The sequence below is a fragment of the Malania oleifera genome, chromosome 5 (assembly GCF_029873635.1).
Source record: "Malania oleifera isolate guangnan ecotype guangnan chromosome 5, ASM2987363v1, whole genome shotgun sequence".
NCBI classification, from domain to species: Eukaryota; Viridiplantae; Streptophyta; class Magnoliopsida; order Santalales; family Ximeniaceae; genus Malania; species Malania oleifera.
The window spans coordinates 23416624-23431938 of NC_080421.1; the positions used below are offsets into that span (position 1 = coordinate 23416624).

At 39.9% G+C, this 15315-nt stretch overlaps 1 protein-coding gene across 3 annotated transcripts in view; it reads left to right on the plus strand.

Moving 5' to 3' along the window:
* LOC131155336 (FAD-linked sulfhydryl oxidase ERV1) overlaps positions 1 to 9223 on the plus strand; it is a 66783-nt gene extending 57560 nt beyond the window's left edge. Inside the window, exons 8-9 of one of the 3 annotated variants that reach the window (XM_058108387.1) lie at positions 8399 to 8465; positions 9121 to 9204. The gene's annotated coding sequence lies outside the window, so the exon portion shown is untranslated. Of the gene's footprint in view, positions 1 to 8398; positions 8466 to 9120 lie in introns of all 3 variants that reach the window. The other 2 variants (XM_058108389.1, XM_058108388.1) reach the window with 2 other exon arrangements.
* The last annotated feature ends 6092 nt before the right edge of the window (positions 9224 to 15315 follow it).

The following is a 15315-nucleotide window of genomic DNA, read 5'->3' on the forward strand; positions in this document are numbered from 1 at the left end:
AGGCCTGGACCTTCTAGTATGGGTGGAGATACCAACGCAGTACTGCGCAGCATCACCCAGCAGGTGATGGCTAAGATGGCCAGGAGCTCTGGGCAGCATGGTTGTTCGATCAAGCAGTTTACGCGGATGAAGCCCCCATCCTTTGCTGGAGGAGATGACCCGATTGTAGCTGAGAATTGGGTCTAGGACATCAAAGAGACGTTGGCAATGCTTCCTTGTTCGGATGAGCAGAAGGTAGTATTTATAGCATATAAGCTGACGAGGGAGGCAAAGCGCTGGTGTATATCAACGTGACTGATAGAGGAGCGGAGGTCGGTTCTAGTACCACTGATGTGAGACTGATTCAAGAAGTTGTTCTTCGAGCGATATTTCCCTACTTTCATTTGAAGTGCGAAGGCAGTAAAGTTTATGCATTTGGTACAAGGGCAGATGTCGGTATCCCAGTATGCGGCTCGATTTATTGAGTTGTCACGCTTTGCTCCACATCTAGCACCTGATGAAGAGAAAAAGCCAAGGAAGTTTGAAGAATTACTGAGGCATAACTTATTTGAGCAGGTGATTGGCCTTAGAGCTCAGATATTTATGGAGGTTGTAGACAGAGCTGCGATCATTGAGAGTGGTATACAAAGGGGTATAGCGGCTCAGAGTCAGAGGAAGAAGCATGCGCCTCAGGGCTTTCAGGCTGGCTCTAGTAGGGGTCCATGGAGAGGAGGTCACGATATGGGAGATCAGAGGCAGATGGCGGGACCTCGGGGGAATCAGGGTGCGTTGATCATCCCGGTATGTCAGACGTGCGGGTGACGTCATTTGGGGGAGTGCTGGGTAGGGAGAGATATATGCTATCTATGTGGGAGACCCGGTCACATGGCACGTGCATGCCTAGAACTGCTAGACCAGGTCCCAGCTCCTAGGCCTTATCGGGGAGGATATCAGGTGTCTCGTGGAAGACAGCAGAAGAATGTGGTCCTGGCGAGGGTTTATGTGTTGACGCCGAGTGATGCTGAGGCTGTCGCGGATGTGGTGACAGGTACTTTTACTGTTTTATCACATTCTGTTTTTATTTTTTTTGATTTAGGTGCTACTCATTTCTATCAGTAGCTACTCCGTCAGGGTCAGTGTTGAGGTGTAAAAGGGTACTCAGAGGCTATCCAATAGAAATTCAGAGGAGAGTGCTACCAGCAGACTTGATTGTGTTTGAGATGTGTGGGTTTGATGTAATATTGGGTATGGATTGGTTGGCAACTAATCACGCCAGTATTGATTGTTCTCAGAAGGAAGTAATTTTCAGACCCCCTAGTGAGCAAGAATTCAGGTTTGTTGTGTAACGACCTGAAGAATAATGGTATTTAAATAATGATTAAGAGGGTGTAAAATGGAAACAAGAAGAGAAGGAGGCGGTAGGCCTCATCGACGAGGTGACGTGTCTCGTCAACGAGGAAATGCCGAGAGAGGTTCTGGGTAGTTTGAATTCCGTCGACGAGGAGTGGGTTTTGTCGATGAAATTATTGAAGGACTTGTCGACGAGATGTCGTGGCTCGTCGACGAATCCAACCCTATAAATAGTGAAAAACTTAGATTTTTGATGGAAATCTTGTGCAGAAACCCTTTCTCTGTCATCCTTCGGTCCTTCCCCCTTCTCTCTTCGATTGCAGACCGAATTTTCACTAGATTGATGATCTGAAGCCACCACGACGCTCCTAGAAAAGTTATCTGCAAGTCTACCGGAGCGGATCGTCGGTGGGACTGAGGTGGAAACCATCCCAAATCCAAGGTAAGGTTTTCTACTCAGTATTTGGTTATTCGACAGTTATAGAAAGTGTTGTATGCGTAGAAATACTGAACTTTAGTTTTAGGGAATGTTGTTTTCAGGGTGTTGAGTAGGGAACCCTGTGGGGACGAGACAGATTTTATTAGGGGCTTTTCAGGAATCAGGTAAGGGGATAAACTAAGCTAGTTCTTTAAGAAAATGTATGTATATATAGCATTTGATTTCAGGAAAGTAAATATGTTCATATATATGATTTATATTTGAGAAAACACTGCGAAAATGATGGTATGTTGAATATATGAAAAGCCTGCTTAGTATGGCATGAGTAGAAATTGTTGTGAAATATTATTTTCTAAAAATGTGATTATGATATGGATTTTTATAATGGAAAACTGACGTACGAGCCGAGATTTTTATATGTTTTGCTGGCATACGGGCCGTGCTATGTGTATGATTTTCCAGCGTACAGGCTGAGTTATGGATATATTTTGCAGACGTACGGGCCGTGCTATGGTTGTGATTTGCCAGCGTACGGGCTGTGCTATGATATGATTTGCCGACGTACGGGCCGAGCTACTGATGTGATTTGCCAGCATACAGGCTGTGTTATGATTTGTCAGCGTACGGGCCGAGTTATGATAAAATGTGTAATACCAACGTACGGACCGATGATTTTCATGATATACGTATATATGCAAAATGATATGATTGATTTGATAATTAATGATATGAGATATCCATGTATCACAGTTTCAGTATATATTATATGATATTAGAACATGGTTGGCTTGGTCTAGGCTAGCACTTGCACGGTACCATTGCTATGTGTCCATGGTCTTCATGATCATGATATTTGTGTTAACGTTGCTATACGGAGTGGTGTGAGATTGGATGGTCAATGTGGTTTTTAAGAAGTGTGTGAGCACCCCTAGTATATGGACTAGGTCAAGCAGACCCATCAGACTTACAGACTATACTTTTGACTTGGCAGTAGTCGGTCAACCATTGTTAGGTCCCGCCTTCGGGCCACACAACCCAATCATATGGGGGTAATACATGGCAACAGTCAGCTAACCTACCAGGAATATTTTTTTATTATTATTATTATATGAGATGAAATTTGTTTATGAAAATACAGTATGTTTTGCCATGTTCTGATGATATATATGTTTTCCCAGATTTGGCAAAATAGTTACTGAATATGTTCTGTATGGTATATGAATAACATGGAATACTCATGTTGTCACACACTGGTATTAGTTTATTTCCCTTACTGAGAGGTGTCTCACCCCAAAATTTTATAAACTTTTCAAGAGCCCCAGATAGGAGAGCGGGTAAAGCCTCGCTGATCTAGTATGGTTGGTCTGCCCTTCTAGAAGGATAAGTGTTTTGATAGGGTCAGAGGTATTTTGTGGGATGGCCCTAGATATCTTTTTGGTTGTGTATTGTGTACATATATATACAGTGATTGTAACAACTCTGGTATTGTGATGTATGGTATAATGAAGTGTTTGTGATTTATGTTTCTTGCTGCATAGGCATTATGTGATGTATTTCTGATGTATCCCTGGCACCCATGGGTCCAGGTGGATTATGATTTGTTAAGATTGGTGATATTGATTTTATTATATTTTGAAAAAAAATGTGGAAATTAAGCAAGACGTCACATGTTGGCTCTCGTGTACGTGCTCCATCGCATCTAGTATCAGCAATGCAGGCGAGTAGATTGCTCCTAGATGGAAGTCAGGGGTTTGTGGCTTTTGTAAAGGAAGTGTCAGAGAATAAAGTAAAGCTTGACAGTACCCCAGTCGAACGAGAATTTCTAGATGTTTTTCCAGAGCAGCTACCAGGGTTGCCTCCCGAACGCGAGGTGGATTTTCCCATAGATTTACCTTCAGGGATAGCACCGATTTCTAAGGTTCTTTATCGTATGGCTCCAGATGAGTTGGGAGAATTAAAGAATCAGTTGTAAGACTTGCTGAATAGGGGATTTATACGACCCAGTGTATCGCTATGGGGAGCTCCAGTGTTGTTCGTAAAGAAGAAAGACGGAACTATGAGGATGTGTATTGATTACAGAGAAATCAACAAGGTTACTGTTAAGAATAAATATCCTCTACCCCGTATAGACGATCTGTTTGATCAGCTCCAGGGTACGCGAGTGTATTCCAAGATCGACCTCAGATCAGGTTATCATCAGGTGAGAGTAAAGGTAGAGGACGTTGCAAAGACAGCCTTCAGGACCAGGTATGGGCACTATGAATTCCTCGTTATGCCGTTTGGTTTGACAAATGCCCCAGCTGTGTTTATGGATTTGATGAATAGAGTCTTTCATCAGTATCTGGACCAGTTTGTGGTGGTTTTTATTGATGATATACTGATCTATTCAAGGAGTTTTGAGGATCGTGAGATGCATTTGAGACAGATACTGCAGACTCTCAGGGAAGAGAAGCTCTATGCCAAGTTTAACAAGTGTGAGTTTTGCCTTGAGAATGTTGCATTTTTAGGCCACGTGATCTCAGGAGACGGTATATCAGTGGATCCCAGCAAGATCAATGCGGTAGTGAATTGGGCCAAGCCAAAAACGTGCACGAAGTTAGAAGTTTCTTGGGACTAGCAGGTTATTACTGTCGATTTATGGAGGAATTTTTGGCTTTGTTAGGACCACTCAAGCGATTGACCACAAAAAATGCCAAATTTGTGTGGGATGAAGAATGTGAGCAAAGTTTCCAAGAACTAAAGCAACGGCTCATCACTGCACCAGTACTGACAATTCCATCAGGAGGGGATGGGTATGTGATTTACAGTGACACGTCTTTGAAAGGGGTTGGTTGTGTACTGATGCAGCATGGTAGGGTGGTGGCGTATGCCTCCAGGAAATTGAAAGAGTATGAAAAGAACTACCCTACTCACTTTCTGGAATTAACTGCGGTTGTACATGCACTAAAGATCTAGAGACATTACTTATATGGTGAGAGATGTGAAATATTTTTGGATCACAAGAGCCTAAAGCACTTCTTTACATAGAAAGAGTTGAATATGCGCCAAAGGAGATGGTTAGAACTCATCAAGGATTACAACTGTATCATCAATTATCAACCAGGTAAAGCAAATGTGGTGGCTGATGCTTTGAGCAGTAAATCAGGAAATACAGCACAGTTAGCCCTAGTTGTTCAGCGTCTAATTCTGATGGACTTGGAAAGACTCGACGTAGAATTAGTGGAGGTTGATCCTCAAACATTTATTGTCAGTTTGGTTGTATAGCCTACACTTTATGAGAGAATTAAAGCTACTCAGAGGGATGCTCCGAAATTGGCATAAGTGATAGCCAGAATACAGGATGGTCAGGGGGAAGAATTCAGCATTTCTAACAATGGGGCTCTGAGATTTCGCACCAGATTGTGTGTGCCTACAGATGACAGTATCAGGAGGACGATTCTAGAAGAGGCACACAAATATCTATACACTGTTCATCCTGACAGTACGAAAATGTATAGGGATCTGCGGGAGTATTTCTGGTGAAGTGGCATGAAGAGGGAAATAGCAGAGTTTGTGCAGCAGTATTTGATGTGCCAGCAGGTTAAGGCTAAGCACCAGAGGCTGGCTGGTCAATTGCAGCCACTCCTCATTCCTGAGTGGAAGTGGGACCACGTATCCATGGATTTTGTTATTGGGCTACCACTGGCGCCGTATGGTCAGAATGTCATCTAGGTAATTGTTGATAAGTTGACGAAGACAGTGCACTTTTTGCCCATTAAGGTTAGTTACACTATGAAAAGGTTAGCAGATATTTACATACAGGAGATTGTTCGATCCCATGGAGTGCCAGTATCCATAGTCTCGGACCGTGATCCACGTTTTACATCACGGTTCTTGAGGAGTTTACAGGAGGCATTGGGGACTCAGCTAGCATTCAACATCACTTTCCATCCTCAAACAGACAATCAGACAGAGAGAACTATTCTGATACTTAAGAATATGTTACGAGCGTGTGTATTGGATTTTGGGGGTAGCTAAACTCAGTATATGCCATTGGTGGAATTTGCCTACAACAACAGCTACCAGACTAGCATTGTCATGGCTCCTTATGAGGCATTTTGTGGTGGGAAGTGTTGTTCCCCTTTATACTGGAGTGAGCTGGGTGAGAGACGAGTTATGGGGCCAGAAATAGTACAGCAGGCATACAATAATGTTCGACTCATTTGAGATAGGATCAGTGCAGCACAGAGTCGGTAGAAAAGTTGGGCGGATACTTGCCGCCGGGAATTGGAATTTGAAATGGGTGATCATGTATTTCTGAAAATTGCACCATTGAAGGGGATCATGAGATTTGGGAAGAAAGGTAAGATGAGCCCTAGGTTCATTGGCCCATTTAAGATACTCGAGAAGATTGGGTCAGTTGCCTATCGGCTGGCTTTGCCGCTATCTCTATTCAGGATTCACGACGTGTTTCATGTCTCTAGGTTAAGGAAATATGTCTCAGATCTTTCCCATATCATTAGCTATGCAGAATTAGAACTTAGTGGCGATTTAGCATATGAGGAAGTTCTAATACAGATCTTAGATAGAAAAGAACAGGAATTATGCAATAAGATAATACCACTAGTAAAAGTCCTACGGAGGAATCACGTGGTAGAAGAAACCTCGTGGTAGCTTGAAGATGAAATTAGACAGAAATACCCCCACTTGTTTAGTGGGTAATAGCAGTGATGTGCAATTAAAGTAGTGATAATTTTACTTTATTTAAACAATGTAATTATAATGTAGAGTATAGGATAGGTAGTATTTTGGTTTTGGGAGAATTTTATTTTATACTTGAAATCTCCCAAAACTACCCATGTAACCACAGTATTCTTTTGCCATAAGTGAGGGCAGGTAATAAAATAAGTAGACCGTTTTGCCTTTATGAGATGATGAGTTATATGAATAGTAAATTTCGAGGATGAAATTTTATAAGGAGGGGAGAATGTAACGACCTGAAGAATAATGATATTTAAATAACAAAGAGGAAGATGGAAATAAGAACAGAAGGAGGCAGCGGACTTCATCGAAAAACGCAAAGCATTCGTCGACGACATTGCATTTTGAATGTGATAATCCCAAGAAATTTTCCAAGCCTCGTCGATGAACACAGGGGTTTTGTCGACGAGGGTTCTTTAGGATCTCGTCGATGAGAAGATACCAAGAGAGGATTTTTGGGAAGTCTGAAATTTGTCAACGAAGGTGTAGGTTCGTCAACGAACTTTCTATAGGACTCGTCGAGGAGGTGACGTGGCTCGTCGACAAATCCCACAGTATAAATAGCTTAAATCCAGGTTAAATGCATAATTTTCAACGAAATTCTCATATTTTCTCTCTCCTACGGTCTCTCCCTTCTCTCTCTTCGATTTCAGCCCCGTTAGTCACTGGATCGGCGATCTAAGGCCACCACAACACTCTTGGGGAAGTTCTCTCCAAGTTTACTGGAGCGAATCGTCAGAGGGACGAAGTTGAATTTCATCCTAGATTCAGGGTAAGGTCTTTTGTTAAAATTTGGTTTTCCAGCAGTTATAGGAAATGCAATAGACGTAGAAATAATGATGTTTCATTCTTGAATATTTGATTTATAGGGTGTTGAGTGGAGAACCCTGTGGGTGTAGGACCCATCATAGTAGGGGATTTTTAGCAGAAAACAGGTAAGGGAAATATGTTATGTTAGGCAGTTTAAAAATGATTTTCAGTATGAAATGTATATTTTTACCAGATTAATATTCACAGCAGAACTTTATACAGTTTATCAATTATGAATAATATGTTTTAAATTACTATGTGGCTTGAGAACATGGATATAGTACAGAAACATGCTTTACAGTATTTTTCAGAGATATGTTTTACAGAATATACGGACAGTGGATATGTTTTATAGCAATTACAGAATACCATGATTATACAGTTTACAGTACCATGACATACAATTTTACAGTTCATTTTAGAAATATAGTTGATACAGATATAGTTTATCACAACGTCATGGTTAATATAGTTATTAAAAAATCATGGTAAAACGGATAGTTATATACAGAAATGTATTATATAGTATCAGACCCTGTTGGACCATTACAGTTTACAAAGTACGATACCGTAGCTACATACAGTATATAGTGCAACCACCTATTCAGATAATACGTGGTATATAAGTCGATTGTATAGAGCTCATGAGTGGACAGGCTCCCCATCAGATATGGGTTGAGGAGGGCTGATCAAACTAATGGAGTATAGTGGTTTATCTTGGTCGACCAGCCAGGATAGATCCCGCCTACAGGCCGCACAACCCTATCATGAGGGGTTAAATCATAACATACAGTTATCCACAGGGAAGTTTTTAGTTATTATTATGTATATATAGATTTACAAAGATAGAAAATATATATATATTAGAAGTATTTTGAGTAGAAACCTAAAGTACAGATATGTTAAGCAACAGGAAAAATGTAATGGTTTATATTACTGGTATTGTATTTACAGATTTAGTGATACATGATTATATAGTAATAGATTTTCATAGTATTGTAACTCATTATCCACACACTAGCAATAACATATTTCGTCTTACTAAGCGTTGGCTCATCCCATTACTTTAACATTTTTCAGGTGATCAAGATAGGAGAGCAGATCAGGCTCGTAGATAGAGGGGCTTCATTACTGCCCTGCCAGTAGAGTGAGTATTTTTTTAGAGTATTTATGTATAGCCCTAGCCCAGTTTAGGGTATTTTTGGGAAGCAGTCATATATGAATATTTTGAGGAACCTTTTAGCACTCTGATATTGTATATTTTCTTGGTTGTGTTTATATGAATTCCGCTTCTTGCTGCTTAGGTTAATGGATTGGTTTGATCTAGTAGGTATTAGAGCATTATAAATTTTGCAGTATCTATAAAATAAAATAAAATAAAATAAAAACCCTAAGTTAAATAGCAGGTCATTACAGACGGAGTATAGTGGTTTATCCTTGTCGGCCAGCTAGGGTAGATTCCACCTTCGGGCTGCACAACCCTGTCATGAGGGGTTAAATCATGACATGCAGCCATCTAGGGAAGTTTTTCAGCAATTATTATGTATGTATAGTTTCACAGAAACAGGGAATGTATGCATATCTATGATAAAAGTATTATGTATAGAAACCTAAAATACAGATATATTAAGCAACATGGGAAGGTGATGGTTATATTATTTGTACTATATTTACAGATTCAATTATACGTGATTATATAGAAACAGATCTTCTCAGTATCGTAACTCATTTGCCACACACTAGCAATAGCATATTGCGTCTTACTGAGTGTTGGCTCATCCCATTATTTTAACATTTTTCAGGTGATCCAGGTAGGCGAGCAGATCAGGCTCGCAGATAGAGGGACTTCAGTACCGCCCTATCAGTCGAGTGAGTATTTTTGGAAGTTTTTATGTATAGCCCTAGCCAGTTGAGGGTATTTTGGGAAACATACATATATGTATATTTTGGGGAACATTTTAGCACTCTGGTATTGTATATATTTATATATGGTTGTGTTTATTTGAATTCTGCTTCTCACTGCTTAGGTTGATGATTGAGTTTAATCCAGTTTGGTATCAGAGCATTATAAATTTTATAGTATATATATATATATAAAAAAAAAGAACTGGCGAATGAATAGCAGGTCATTACAGTAAATGGGGATTAGGTCAATGGTAATTAAAGTAGAGGTGTACGTAATAGTGGTTGATGATTATGGGACATACTATAGTAGTATAGGAGGAGCACTTTTAGTGGTGACAAAGAGGAGAGAGATCAATAATGATGCTAAAGGGGGCATCAAAATCTACTTCTAAAGTGGATGACTAAAGGGAGTCTATAGTGATGATTCTACCCTATATCTCACCTAACATATATATATTGATATTTCCTTTAGGTGTCTTATAGCTTTCTTTTGGTTTATTACTCTCCCTTTGGGCATTAATCATCTCCTTCGAGTTGATGTATATTTGTGATTTGGCTACGAGATCACATGTGTGTGTGTGTGTAATGTCCTCAAAATTCACATCATTTTTTTCATTTATATATATATATATATATAAAATCATACCTATGCAGCGAAAACATAAGTCATACATCCATATATCCTATATAATACCAGAATTCAGTACATACAGACTATAGTCATAAAACATTTCCCTCCAGTATCATCTACCCCCAAAAAAAATACAAAACTATGTCACAAACTCACCCTACAACCAGGGTAATCAAGAAATCTCTAACCGCGAGCCTGATATGCTCGCCTAACTAGCTCACCTAAAAAATGTTAGAATAATAAGGTGAGTCAATGCTTAATAAGTGGAAATATGTTATCACTAGTGTGTGGTGACTAAGTTACATATATACTTTAAATAACATCTAAGCTGTAATAAAATGATAAATCTATAAAGCATATCTTACATTTTTTGCAGTTTAAAACACAACTATATTATGTAAGTTTTTCTACTTTTCATACTGCTAATATCATACTATATTTATCAAATACCATAAAACTGTATACATATACATAACTGTGCTTTATCCTTGGAACTATGTATGTCATGATTTGACCCCTTATAACAAGGTTGTGTGGCCCGTAGGCGAGACTTAACCTAGTCGGTCCTCTAGAAAAGTCACTATACTCTACACTACCTTAGCCCGGTCAAAAGGCATCCACTCCTAAGCTCGGGACTGGCTGTTGCCTCGTCAAACTAGCCCCCTCAACCCAGCGAACTGGGGAGCTGCATACTCTCCGAGCACAGTTGACGGTACCCACACACTATCTGAGATATATGGTTGCACTCTATCTATATTAACAACGGTACTATCCTCTGTAAACTCTATATGTATATAATACTTCCACAGGGATCTGATACTATATAAATATATATATATATATATATATTATCTTCGTTGTTTTCATCATGTTTCCAAAATAACCATAACATTATAATTTTGTACCGTAAATACTATAATATCTAAATAACTGTAGCATCTTGATGCTATACTGCATAATATGTCTATATAATTTGTCTATATCATCTATCTATATAATCTGTCTGTATATTCTGGCTGTTATGGCATTTAGGAAAAGTATGGCACACTGTAAATACTGTATAAACTGATCTATATAAAAACTGTAACGTACTGATTCTGAATAAACTTCTGTGTATGTATACTGATCTGGATAAACATCTATAATAAATTGTTCTGAAATATACTGTGATATACATCAATCTTTATCTGTAAATAATGTATGCTATAAAAAGCTATATAAGTTCTATATCAAATAAATATCTACTCAAGCCACACAAACGTTGAAAATTCTTATTCTATAAAAACTGGATAATAAACTGGTATATATAAAATCTTTGCTAGTATTGTAAAACTCCTAGCATAGCATATTTCCCTCACCTTATCTCTGAAAAGCCCCTACAATACTCTGGCCCTATACCCGCAGAGTTCTCCACTCAACATCTTGAAAACGACATTCCCTAGAACAAAACATCAGTATTTTCCTGCATACAACATTTCCTATAACTACAAGGAAAACATATTCTGAATAAAATACTTTACCTTGAATTTGGGATGAATTTCAAACCACTTCCACCGATGATCCACTCCGGCAGACCTATAGAGAACTTCACTAGGAACGTCTTGGTAGCTTCAAATCGTCGATCCGACGAGAGACGGGGCCAGGATAGAAAAGAGAAGGAGAGGGGTGCGTTTTAGAGAGAGAGAGAGAGGTGATTTGTGCTGAAATTCTGTCAAAAATCTGAGTTTTCACTATTTATAGAGTTGGATTCATCGACGAGACACGTCACCTCATCGACGAGTCCTAAACAAAGTTCGTCGATGAACCATCTCTCCTCATCGATGAATTTCATACATTCTAAAACCCCTTCTCGGTATTTTCTCGTCGATGAGGCGTGGCTTCATCGACTAGGCCCCCTTATGCTCTCGTCAACGAACTCCCTATGTTCGTCGACGAGGCCCTGTGTAAATCTTCTGGGTTATTGCATTCTCCCCACCTAATAAAATTTCGTCCTCAAAATTTACTATTTGTGTTACCATCTATCATCCCATAAAGGCAAATGGTCTACTTATTTTATTATTCGCCCTCACTTATGGCGGAGGAATATCGTGGTTACATACTATGTTATGGGAGATTACATATATAAAATTAAAAGACTACCTACTAACTAAATCGTTACATGTACCTACAAAAGAAACTTTCTCTATCTACTTATACTTTACCTGTTACCTTTAAACCCCTTGGAACAATTGCGGGTATTTCCATCTGATTTCATCCTCGAGTTCCCATTAACCTTCTTCTGTAGTATGATTTTTCCATAGAAATTTTACTAATTGAATTTCTTTAGTGCGCAGTGTTTGAGTTTTTTCTGTCTAAAATTTGTACTGGCACCTTTTCATAAGCTCATGATTTTTTTTAGCTCTATTTTTGCATAGCTGATAATGTGGGACGTGTCTAAGACGTATTTCCTTAACATAACAACATGAAACACGTCATGAATTCTAGCCAGAGTTGGCGGCAAAGCAAACTTATAGGCAACTGACCCTACTCTCTTTAGTATCTCAAAAGGGCCAATATACCTAGAGCTCAACTTACCCTTCTTCACAAACCTCATAACTCCTTTCAAAGGAGCTATTTTCAAAAATACTCGATCTCCCACATCAAACTCTAACTTTTGGCGGTGAGTGTCTGCGTAGCTTTTTTGTCGACTCTGTGCGGTGCTGATTCTTTCTTTAATTAGTCGGACTTTATCACACGTCTGCTGTACAATCTTTGGACCCAACACTCGCCTCTCACCTACCTCATCCCAAAAGAAAGGAGAACGACATCTCCAACCATACAATGCCTCGTAAGGTGTCATGGTGATGCTAGCCTGATAGCTGTTATTGTAAGCAAATTCGACTAATTGCATAAACTGGGTCCAACTCCCCCTAAAATCAAGCACACAAGCACGAAGCATATCCTCTACTGTCTGGATCTTCCTCTCGATCTGTCCATCTGTCTGGGGGTGGAAAGCAGTGTTGAATGCTAACTGTGTACCCATAGCCTCCTGAAAACTCTTCCAAAATCGTGAAGTGAACCGAGGATCCTGATCCGAGACTATGGATATTGGTACTCCATGGACGCGAACTATCTCTTGAACGTATATTTCTGTCAATCTGTCCATGGAATAACAGACTTTAATAAGGATGAAATGAGCGGTCTTCGTTAGACGATCAACAACCACCCAAATTGCATTCAGTCCCTATCGCACTGATGGTAACCCCGTAACGAAATCCATCGAAACGTGGTCCCATTTCCACTCTAGAATGAATAACGGTTGTAACTGCCCTACCGGTCTCTAGTGCGCAGCCTTAACCTATTGGCACATCAAGCAGTGCTGCACAAATTTAGTTATCTCCCTCTTCATTCCACTCCACTCGAAATACTTTCGCAAATCCCTGTACATTTTAGTGCTGTCAGGATGAATCGTTTATAGGGATCTGTGAGCCTCCTCCAATATAGTTCTCCGGATCTCGGTGTCTCCAGGAACACATAGCCTAGTATGGAAACATAGGGCTCCGTCATCTGATATGTTGAACTCCTCACCCTGATCATCCCATACTCTTGCATTGCTTCTGCTAATTCCTTGTCATCACCCTGAGTTGTTTTAATCCTTTCATATAGTGTAGGTTGAACTACTAGACTGGCAATGACTGCTTGAGGACTCTCCTCTATTAACTCTATACTGAGCCACTCCAAATCTATCAAAATTGAGTGCTAAATTTCCATAGCTGCCAGTACGGGTCATACTGATTTCCTGCTCAGAGCATTAGCTACCACATTCACTTTCCCTAGGTGGTAACTAATAGTGCAGTCGTAATCTTTAAAGAGTTCAAGTCACCTTCTTTACCTCATATTTAGTTCCTTCTGAGTAAAGAAATACTTCAATCTCTTGTGATCCATGAAAATCTCGCACTTCCCACCATATAAATAATGCCTCCAAATCTTTAAAGTGTAGACTACTGCAGCTAACTCCAAATCATGCACAGGGTAATTCTTCTCATATTCTTTAAGCTGTCTAGATGCATAAGCAATGACCCTGTCGTGCTGCATTAACACGCATCCAAGTCCCTTCAAAGAGGCATTACAGTATATTACAAATTCGTCCTCCTTTTATGGGATAGCTAATATCGGAGCTAAAACTAACCGCCGCTTTAACTCCTAAAAACTCTGCTCACAATCATCGGTCTAATCAAATTTCACATTCTTCCTCGTAAGTCATGTTAATGGACCCGACAACCTGGAGAAACCATCTACGAAGCACCAGTAATAGAATGCTGACCCCAAAAAACTCCTGACTTCCTGAACATTACCTGGCCTTTCCCAACTCACCACTGCTTCTATTTTACTCGGATCAGCAGATATACCTGCCTCAGATACCTTATGGCTGAGAAAAGTAACTTGCCTAAATTAGAATTCACATTTCTTTTAACTTTGCATACAATTTCCTTTCTCACAACATCTGCAACACCAGCCTCAAATGATGCTCGTGCTCGTCAAAACTTCTCGAGTAGACCAGTATATCATCGATAAATACAACCACAAACTGGTCCAAATATTTATGGAACACCCGATTCATTAAGTCCATAAATACGGCAAGTGCATTAGTTAACCCAAATGGCATCACTAAGAACTCGTAATGCCCATATCTGGTTTGAAATGCGGTATTCGAAATATCTTCTGCTTTAACTTTCACCTGATGGTAACCCGACCGCAGGTCAATTTTAGAGTAAACCCGGGTCCCCTACAACTGATCAAATAAATCATCGACCTGAGGGAGAGGATATTTATTCTTGACTGTCAATTTGTTTATTTCCCTATAATTGATACACAACCTCATGGTCCCATCTTTCTCTTTCACGAACAGAACTGGCGCACCCCAAGGCGACACATTGGGCCTAATGACACCTTTATCCAGCAATTCTTGTAACAGATCTTTCAATTCTTTCAACTTGATTGGAGCCATACGGTACGATGCTTTAGATACCGGTGCTAACCCCGACAAAGATCTACAGTAAACTCGATCTCCCGATCTGGTAGTAAACCAAGCAATTCCTCCGGAAAGACGTCGGGAAATTCTTTCACTACTAGTATGTCAGCTTGTTTTAATTCTTCTTTTGGCAACTCTTTTATGTGTGCGACATACCCCTGGCAACCACCCTGTAGCAGTCTCCTCACCTAAATAGCCGATACCAGCTGTGGTGAGGCACGAACGCATGAACCCACGAATCTATATTCCTACGCACCCGGGGGTCTGAAAATCACATCCTTCTGGTGGCAATCTATACTGGCATGGTGAGTTGCTAGCCAATCCATACCCAATATCACATCAAACCCATGTATATCAAGGACCACAAGATAGGCTAACAACACCCTCTCCTGAATACTTACTCGAAAATTCCGAAGCACCCTCCTACATCTTACTATAGATCCCATCGGC